The following is a 10454-nucleotide window of genomic DNA, read 5'->3' on the forward strand; positions in this document are numbered from 1 at the left end:
TCCAGAATGGGTGGTGTACCAAGCCTTCTATAATGGTTTGAGTATGCATACTAGGGAGACTATTGATGCAGCCGCGGGAGGTTCATTCATGACTAAGAATCAAGAGGAGTCTCGGGAATTACTTGACAAAGTGGCCAAGACCACTAACTCTTGGTCCTCGGTGAGGGGGAATCCAAAGCAAGGGGAAGTTGTAGAGATGATGAAGTTATGTCTACTTTGGCTATTATGGCAAAGAAGATTGATGCATTGACGCTAAATCAAGTTCAAGGAGTGCATGCTATGCAAAACACACCTTCCTACATTTCTTGTGATTATTGTTGTGGATGACATCCTACGGGGGAGTATCTTATTGCTTCATCTTCTAACTTTAGTGAGCAAGTGAATGCCATTGGGGGAGGCAACTTCAATCAACCCTACAATGATCCTTATTCCAACTTCTACAATCCGGGATTTAAGAATCACCCCAACTTCTCTTGGAGCAATACTCAAAATGTGCAAAATCCTCAACATCTAGTGCAGCCCCAAAAGAAGAAGAGGGATATTGATGAGATGTTTTCAAAGCTAGCCGGAGGCCTAGATACACTTACAACTCATACCTCCCAATTTATGACAATGACGAAGTAATACATGAGTAAAACCAATGCCACTCTACAAGCTCTAGCAATTTGATGGAAAATTATGGAGCTTCCATCCAAAATCTTGAGGTACAAATGGGGCAAATAGCCAACACTTTGTCATATAGAGAAAGAGGTGCATTGCCAAGCCAATCGGAGGTGAATCCGAAAGGGAAGGAGAAGGAGCAATGCATGGCAATCACTCTTCAGACTGATAAGGTGGTTAAAAATTTTGTTGATCTAGATGCCAAAAAGGTGAAAATTTTGCAGGAGGAGGAGAAGTGCAGGAAAACAGGGGAGAAAGAAGCTGAAAAATGTCCAGAGACAATTTTCGATCGATCGGAGGGGGTTCCCGATCTATCGGGCCTCTTTGGTGAAACTTTACCCGAGGCTAATTCCGATCGATCGGAGGCCCAACCGATCCATAGGCCTGTTCCAGTTCCTGTGAAAGTGAAAGGTGCGCAGCCACGATATGCAGTTGAGCCCGATTGGCCCGATAGTTCTTTTCCTGCACCTCCAGTCAAGGCTTATATGCCTCCAATTCCATTTCCTTAAAGGGTAAAGAGCAACAAGAAAAAGGATGATCAATTCTCTAAGTTCTTGGAGGTTTTCAAAAAGCTTCAAGTGAACATCCCCTTTGCCGATGCATTAGAGCAAATTCCTTGCTATGCCAAGTTTATGAAGGAGATCTTATCCAAGAAGCAGAGGTTGAAGGTGCATGAAAAGATACAATTGACCGAAGAGTGTAGTGCCATTGTGCAAAGGAAGCTCCCAATCAAGCAAGATGATTCGGGAAGTTTCACAATCCTATGCACCATTGAAAACATCTTGATTGAAAGGTTTTTATGTGATCTTGGAGCTAGCATCAATTTGATGCCATTGTCGGTTGCTAAGCAAATTAGGATGAAGGAGATTAGTCCAACCACGGTGTCTTTGTAAATGGCGGATAGATCTATCAAGTACCCTCTTGGCATAGCGGAGGATGTGTTAGTAAAGGTGGGTGAGCTCATGTTCCCGATGGGTTTTCTTATTTTGGATATCGAGGCCAACCCCAGTACTACTCCCATAATCTTTGGAATGTCATTCTTGAGCACTGGGAGAGCTTTGATAGATGTTGAAAAAGGGAAGCTTACTTTGAGAGGTGCGGGAGGGGACCAAATCACTTTTAAAGTGTTTGGCAATAGAAGACGAGAGGAATTTTCTCAACAATGCCTCCAAGTGGAGCATATTGACATGGTCATCCCTGACACTCTAGAGAAGGAAGCTCAATATATTCCGGTGGAAGTTTTCCTATGCCAAAATTCCAAGGTTGAGCATAAAGTTCCCAATGCAGCCCCCAAGCTGAAATTGAAGTTCAAAACTTTCAAGTTGAAGAGCCCAATGAGAAGAAAAAGAAGAGCAAGAAAAAGAAGAAGAGGAAGACCAAGAACATGAAGAAAAATGTCTATCCCAAGGAAGAGGTGGTGATGAAGGCTTGTGCTCATTGCATGACACCTAAGGAATCAAATGTCAATCCTAAGAAGCCATCAAGAGGAGTCTACACCACAACCCTCAAGGATCCCGGTTGAATTCACAAAGAGAAGTCGGGCTGAAGACTTTAAACCAAGCGCTTTTGGGAGGCAACCCAGGTTTTATTGTTCTATCTCTATCTTTTTATTTCTATTTTCACCTATTCTATGCATTGTGGACATTGCATATTTTAAGTGTGGGGGTGGGAATTTAGGTTTCTAGTTTTTGTAAAAAAAAAATTGACTTCAAATGCCTTATGCCATGTCATTCTTGAGTGTATTTGAATGAATTTTGTGATCTTTGAAGCATGGATGGATCTTGCTATGGACATTCTTCCCAATTGAGTTTTCCTATCTTGAAAATTGTTTTGTCCATTATGTTTTTGTGATATGGAATACATGATTGTGGGGTATGAAATATGACTTTATTTTGGCATTTGTGGTCGTTTGAGATCAATTTGATTCTAAGTAGCACTACTTGAGCAATGAAAAATAATAAAAAATATAGAGAAAAGAAAAGAATAAAAAAAATTGTGTTTATAAATAAATGATTTCTTTCATAAGTTTTCTGTCGAGTAACCGGACCTCTTGCCTAGCAAGCAATGAGTATCACGTAAAAAGGTAGGAAATGAATGTTAGAGTACCTTGGTGACTAGTTTAACCTCGTAGGCTTTTTGACTCAGGTAATTAGATCCGTTGGGTTGTCTTAACACCTAGTGCCCTAAGCCAACTGGATTGAGAGTTATTGGTCGAAAGCTCATTACATGGGTCATTTAGAAAACTTAAGCAGGTTGAACATTGCACAAGTCACATTTGAGAAGAAAAAGAAAGAAAGAAAAAATGTGAATAAGAATGAAGTTTGAATAAATGCTCATTGTATTTGCTCTTTGATTCTTATTGTTCTTGGAAGATTACATGGTCATTGTTTATGTCACTTTGAAACCAAATATCGAGTGAAATCCATTATGTGCATTAATTCTTGAAATTTTAAGCAAAGTGGATGAGATAAGATTCTTGAAGGAATGCTTTTATTTATTTGATTGCCCTAATGCTTGGTTTGTTAGTGTGGATAAGATTGCAATTGAGAATCCATTTTACACTTTTGTTGATGACATGAATTTTGGCATTGAAGTTGTTTAATGTTTGTGGGTATCATTCTGGTACCCTCAGGAGACACAACTCCTCCTAGGGGTTTAAAGGCTTGTGGCACATGCTAAGTGTCATCGTGAGCCCTACGAAAGTGGCATATCTTAGTTTCTTATTTATAGTTAGTCTTAGTTATTTTATTTTTCATTTGAGCTTAGCGGAAAATATTCTTTCCTTCTTTTATTCATTCTCAATTTGCTCGAGGACGACCAAAGGTTAAGTGTGGGGGTGTTTGATGTGCCAAATATATACATATATTTATGCATCTTTTACACATAAGATCATCCCATTTTGAGTTGATTAAGAGTTGATATTGCCTAAGAAAGCTATATTTGCATATTGTAGGTGCCAAGGCAAGAAATGGAGGAAAAGAGTGCAAAATGAAGATTTTTACTCCAAAACCGATTTCCGATCAGACCTGCCAAAACACCCAAAAATTTATGGAGACAGATTGCATTTCTGATTGATCAGAACAGTGTCCGTTCGATCGGAGTTACTATTCATAGTATGCGTAGTTTCACGAAAAAGTTTTGAATTCACGTGTTTTTGAGCCAAAACGACCCCAACTTGTTTGGGAAACTACATAAGAGTTTGGGGAAGTATAAAAGGGGATAAAATAGGGTTTTGGGGGCTGCTTGGAGCTGGGTTTCATTCTACCACCATTGGAAAGCTTGGAGCCACCATTGGAGCTTGGAGAAGAAGAGGTTCTACAAGGGGGTTTTCTCTCTCCTTTTCTATCCTAGTTTTTATGGTTGATTTACTTTGTTTAATGATGTATTTTGCTTCCATGAGTAGCTAGATTTCTTTACTAGGGTCTTAATGTAACCAAACCTTGAAGATTCAATAAATTTGGTTTCCTTATTTCTTGATTTCTCTCTCTTGATTGATTGTCTATGGGTGTGATTAATGCTTTTGAATGTTTGACCATCATTCAATTGATTTGTTGCCTAGATTGAGAACGGAAGGAGATATCTAGGGTTTGCCTCAAGCCATAGATGACATAGGGTGCATGAACCATAAGAATATAAGTTTGTGACTTATGCAATCGTTAAATGATTTTCATAGTTCTTAATGGGTTTTTGATATATTAATCCGATTATTAGAAATAACAGAGATTTATATTGAAAATACGTTTGATGTATCTAGGAATAGAACATTTAATAGGTTGGGAAATCGATTGTCATTATTGAGAGATGAATTAAGGATCAAGGAACCAAGGGAATTGAATTGGATGAGTGAGGTGAAGTTAAGTAACCTAGTGCTTTCCATCTTTGATTACATATTTGTGTTTGATTTGTCTTTGTTCTTTTGCTTTAGTATAGTTTAAAAACAAAACCAATCTCGAATCCTTTTCCCAATTTGCATAGTTTGACATACTAGTTTGACATTGATCTTGATTGTCAATATATCCTCGTTGGGAACAATAATTTACTCATCTATTTATTACTTGTGTGATTTATGCGCTTGCAATTAAATTCATATCAATGTACAAGTGAGAAAAGAAAATTAACTAGAACCATTGTAGGATCGAGCAACTATATTTAAATATTGTTCCCTTTAGTTTGGATAATGTTTGTGAGGTTTGTCATTTGGCTAATTAAACAAATGATGCAAAAAGACTAGTAAGTTGAAATGGAATAATTTATTTAGTATGGATATCTGGACAGTAAAAAGACGATATGAGAATCACTCTCAAAAACAATGTACTGAAATCCCTCCTATTACACGATAATCTCTTGAAATCTAAATAAGGTGATTCTCATTTTCTAAAATTAACTAACTTATATATAATTCTAACATAAGTGTAATCACTGCATAATGGCAGCCAGGTATCTCTGCACCATTCAAGGGTTTGTGGAGTCAAGTCTTTAATCTGTCAATTAAACACTCCACCAATCAAGCTATTGTCAATCCTATTTTTCCGTGATTGTCTCAATAAATCTTGTTTTCCCATGAAGAAAGAATTCTTCTTTTGGGTCATGTCTTCTTCCATCAACAAACGCATCTTTCTTTTGCTACTAATTCCATTTTTTCTTCCAAGCAATTTTAACTTATTCATTTTGACATTTGAGTCCCACATAAGGTATTTAGTATTTTTGGTTCACGTTATTTCTTAATTATCCGCTTATTTGGCAGCGCGCGAATCCCTTGCAATTCCATAACCTCCGAAATAGAGCTTATGGAGGGCGGATCGGCCCAATCATTTTTTTAAAAATTAATGTGGGTCCCACCCATATGATACTTTAATATTATATATTTTATTAATAAATCATTTTATACGTTATTAACAAATCAAATTACAATATGTTTATTAATATAAACATTATAATATTATAAAAATATTTATGGCTAAAAATAATTTTAATAATTAAATATATTTTTTATTATAATTTAATATCAATTTATTATAAAATTATAAAATATAATATTATAAAATATATGACAATACTTTTATTCAACAGTTTTTCCGTTAACGTCAGTTAGCTTTTAGTTCGTCAAATATCTCACAACGTATTATAGAGTTTTAAGCTAAACATTTTCTCCCACATCTTTTCCACTAGTAAGAAAAGTCAAATCCAACTGCTCTATCTAATGCACCATATTGCTACTAGTACCCTTTACACTTGTTTTACTATTTGAAGCAAATTAGCGGGAGCCGCACATCTATTGCAGCGTCAATCACATGTTCCAAACTCGCTAGCTAGGTAACTTTTTGGTAATTATTATAAGGATAATGTTTGATACCCCAAAAATATCCTCATTGAATGTTCAGTGTTGGATATGAAGTGGGTCTTATATATGTGTTTTTAATCAATGATTTTACCAAAATGATATATGTGCATAATTTTTTCATCCATAAACTTACATAATCTAGGTGACAAGCCACATAGGCTGCCACATAGATTAAAAAAAAAAAAAAAACAAACTTTATCAAAGAAGCCATGGCAAGCACGTTTCTGTCTCCTCTAATAATTTTCATGTATCTTTCTTCTCTCTCCATCATTCTCTCTTCTTCTTCCCGCTCTTTCTCCTCTAAAACTTCATCTCTCTTTTCTTCGCTCTCCATCATTCCATCTCTTTCTTCTTATTGACAAATATGTATTTCACGAGAAAAATAGTGCTGAAAGGGATTCTGGGCTGATTTATTTTTATCAATTTTCTTGTTCAAAATCTATTGTCTTTCTTCTTCTATAGTTCTCTCTAGATCTATACCAATGACAAAAGAAAATGAAGGCCTTTAAGTTGATCTGCACAAATCTATTTTTCATTATTTTATGGGTTAATCAAAATCGAAAAAAAAAAGTTTAGTTGTGACAGCAAAAGAGATGAGTTCTTTCGTCATTTTTTAGGTGGTGAGAAAGGTGGGGTCCATGGGGATCGTGAGCAAATGCGATCTTATATGACTAGCTTTGAGATTTACCATATCTAAATTTTCTGGGTGAACTTGTTAAGACATTTCATATCTTCTGTGCATGGATAATGTAATTAATTATTTGACAACGTAATAAGAACCAACCAAGTTTAATAAGCCACTGTTATATGTTTAATAATAAGTTTAATAAGCACTTGCCAAATTTAAATAGGTCTAATTTGTTATTTATATTACATTAACAATTAGTTGTGAAGCAACAAGAAATTCAAGTCACAATGTTCATCAAATGAGGTACAAAACTTAATTACATTACCCCACACCCTAATTACATTGCACATGGACAGTGTACTTAATTGTATTGATAGTATAATAAGAACCAACCAAGTTTAACAAGCCATTGTTATATGTTTAATAACAAGTTTAATAAGCACTTGCAAAATTTAAATAGGTCTAACTTGTAATTTACATTACATTAAAGCAACAAAAAATTCAGGTCACAAGTTGTTCATCAAATGAGTTATAGAACTTAATTACATTGTCCTACACCCTAATTACATTGCGCACTGACAATGTATTTAACTCTGTGCATACACCTAACCTCAACTAACACCAATCCCCTAAACCACAGAAGAAACAAGCCCAAAACCCATAATATACCCACAATATAGCCATTGACAACCCCCATATTAACTCCAACAAGCCACAAACCCATATTATCATAAACAAATCCCTCCCACATCAATAATGATAATAACCCAAAACCCACAAATCACGAAATTGGAGAGAAACTTCTTAGGCGATGACCTTCGTTTGAGAACTTGCAGCCAGGACCCAAATCATAAAATTGAAGAGAAGCTTCTTTGGCGATTTTGTGGGATTTTGATGGTAGATCTGGTGGCCGATGACGGTTTTTTGGGTTTGGGATTTGATTCAGGTGGTGCGGTGATTCTTTTGGGAGTGACAAAGTGATTTTGTTGCCGGACGGCAAGTTAATCCGTGAGTGGAGAGTTGTGTGGAGAGGGAGAGAGAGAGGAGACAAATGAGAGAGAACGAAATTTGGAAGGCTAGGTATATTTTTGGTTCTCTAAAATTTGAATTTTAAAATTTGTGTTTCTTAGAATTTTTGAAATTGCCATAATGGAAAGTCTACTTGGCATGTCACATGTTTATGCAAGTTTTATGAATGTTTATTTTATGGATGTGTGGTGTTTCCGGCTATTTTAATGCCACATAGTTTTGGGAGTCTTTTGGGATCAGGTTTTTTTTTTTTGGCACATCTCACACACTCACTTGCACACACACATAAATGCACACAAATGCATACAAATGCCACCCACAGGGTTCGACCTGTCCACATGGTAGTTTAAGTTCTATGAGGTGTTGATTGGTCGCAATGGGCCACCGGGCAATGAACGAAGTTTTAGATATTAGGCATTGTTAATATTATCTCAACTACTTGGTTGATTTCAATTTCTGATCCTACTCTGCAGAAATTTTAGACAAAGAATATTGTTTTTCCTTCATAAATGGAAGCACACATTTGCACCACATATGAAAAGCATTTCCAAACACCAAACAATGGACAGTTATCGATGGAGAATCTGGCAAGAAGATACATAATTCACTATTAAGGGGAGAAATTACAAGAAAAAGAGGAATTAGGCTACAATTATGTTGTACAAGCCACAACTCCACACCCAGAATGTATTACTGTTAAGAACATAAATACCACAGTGAGTTGGGTTTCGGCCTTTTTTAGGTAGATGTCAACAAGGGACCCTTATCGATGGGAAATCTGACAAGAAGATAATTAACTAGTAATGGGAGAAACTAAAACAAGAGGATTCAGGCTACAATTATGCTGTATAAGCCCCTAATAGTACAAATTGAACACACCCAGAATGTATTACTCATATCAATTTCCTTCAATGATTTCGTTTGAAAGAAGTCGAGATTTACCATGAAGAAGTGTCATGGGATTTGGAATTCAACCTAACAATTGCAGTTGAATGCTTGCATTGATCTGATGACTTTCTAGATCAAGAACTGTCAACTTGTTCAAACTTCGTTTGCTTGCAAAGAAATAATTTTTAATATGGAAACCTATTGAATACGGAACATCGGTATGAATTGTTCCCTTCAATTGATTGTCATCCAGATATAAAACTTTTAAGGAAGAAAGACCACGTAAAGATGATAGGATGTTGTTATTGAAGTCGTTAGAGCTCAAGTCAAGCACCTCTAGATTTCTCAACCTTGATGACAATATTTCAAATCCTTCGGAAGGAATAGAAGGAAGATAGAAAAACTAGTTTCGAAAAATAACACAAAGTCGGAAGAAAAGTAAAGAGAAGAAATATGAAGAGAAATCAATTTGGAGCGAGGGAGGAGATTTCATATGGGATTTGGCCTAAAAGGACTTCGAGAGGTGAAGATGTGTCAAACTCTTAAAAATGAAAAATCATTAAAAGCAAGATGAAATTATGGAGGTGTGACTAGATGGAAGAGGCTGTTATTGGAATATAGAGAGCCTTGAATTCCTGCTACTGAAGGCGAGACCAATCACTTGATCATTGACGACTCTCACATATATCTCCATCCGATGAATAACAATCCACTTCTTTCTTGAATTGAAGTAAGGCATGACTCTGGTCATGTAGGCATAGCTGAGCTGAAGTATTGGCTGCAAAGGAGAAAGATGATGATGAACTAAATTGATTATTCATAAACAACAACAGGAAAAGGAGGAAGATTTGACAGAGACCCATTTTCATAAGGCTAGAGTGAAATGGAATTTGGAGAGAAATTGGTGCAAAAGATTTGGGATTGGAGAAGAATATTTATAACCTGAGAGTGAACAAGAAGTTCCAATATGCAATAATTTTGTGTAGTCCTCACTATTGACTTGATCTTCTCTGCTAGCCATGAGGATAATCAACAACAAAACAAAAGTGATATGGACTCCAGTAAATGGGATCACAGTTATCCCAATAACCAATCATGTCCTTTAATTGATATAAATTAGGTTTTGTGGGGCTCTACACTTACATCAAATAATATCCAAGATTGATTACTGAGATGATTGAGATTCCATTTACTAGAATCCCTAACATTTTTGAATCGAGAATGTAGAAAAGTAAGGACCACTCGGACTTGTAAACTCCACTGATAATGTTGCTGTAAACGAATTTCTTTCTAATATTAGTGGGGGACTAATGACATTTACTCCAATTAGTCAATCATACACTAATTAATTCTGAAGCAACCTAGATTATTTTTTTTCCTTGATGGAACTCCCATCACCACTCTTCGAGTGTGTACTTGATAAATTCATTGGACTCGTGAAATAACTCATAAATCACGCTTGTCAAGCAAATTCACAGATAATCCACGCCTAGATTCGCCCCAAAGAAGATTGATCTCGATGGGAGAATATAACTAGCATGTCCTTTAACAACCAGACTAACCAAAAATGGTTGATAATAATTGCTTAGAAAAATTTTAGAGGCAGAAGAATTTTCAAAATTAAAAATTTTAGTACTGTTGTTAGTCCTTTATTATTATCAAAGAAAAAAAGAGAGTAGACCATTAAAAAACAAAAAGATAGATTAACAATAGTCCATTATTGTTGGTTGATTTGCTTCCTTACCTGTCACTGTTGGGCCCATTGGGAAGGCCTGTCATCACTAGTAAGAAACTTCAAAGAAATTTCAGCCACTGATTGAACAAATGTATTTATAGTGCATGTCATAATATGTTGAAAGTCTACTAATGACATTTAGTCCAGTAAGTCAACCAAATTATTAATAATTC

Source organism: Tripterygium wilfordii, chromosome 19 (genome assembly GCF_013401445.1).
Source record: "Tripterygium wilfordii isolate XIE 37 chromosome 19, ASM1340144v1, whole genome shotgun sequence".
Classification (NCBI taxonomy): domain Eukaryota; kingdom Viridiplantae; phylum Streptophyta; class Magnoliopsida; order Celastrales; family Celastraceae; genus Tripterygium; species Tripterygium wilfordii.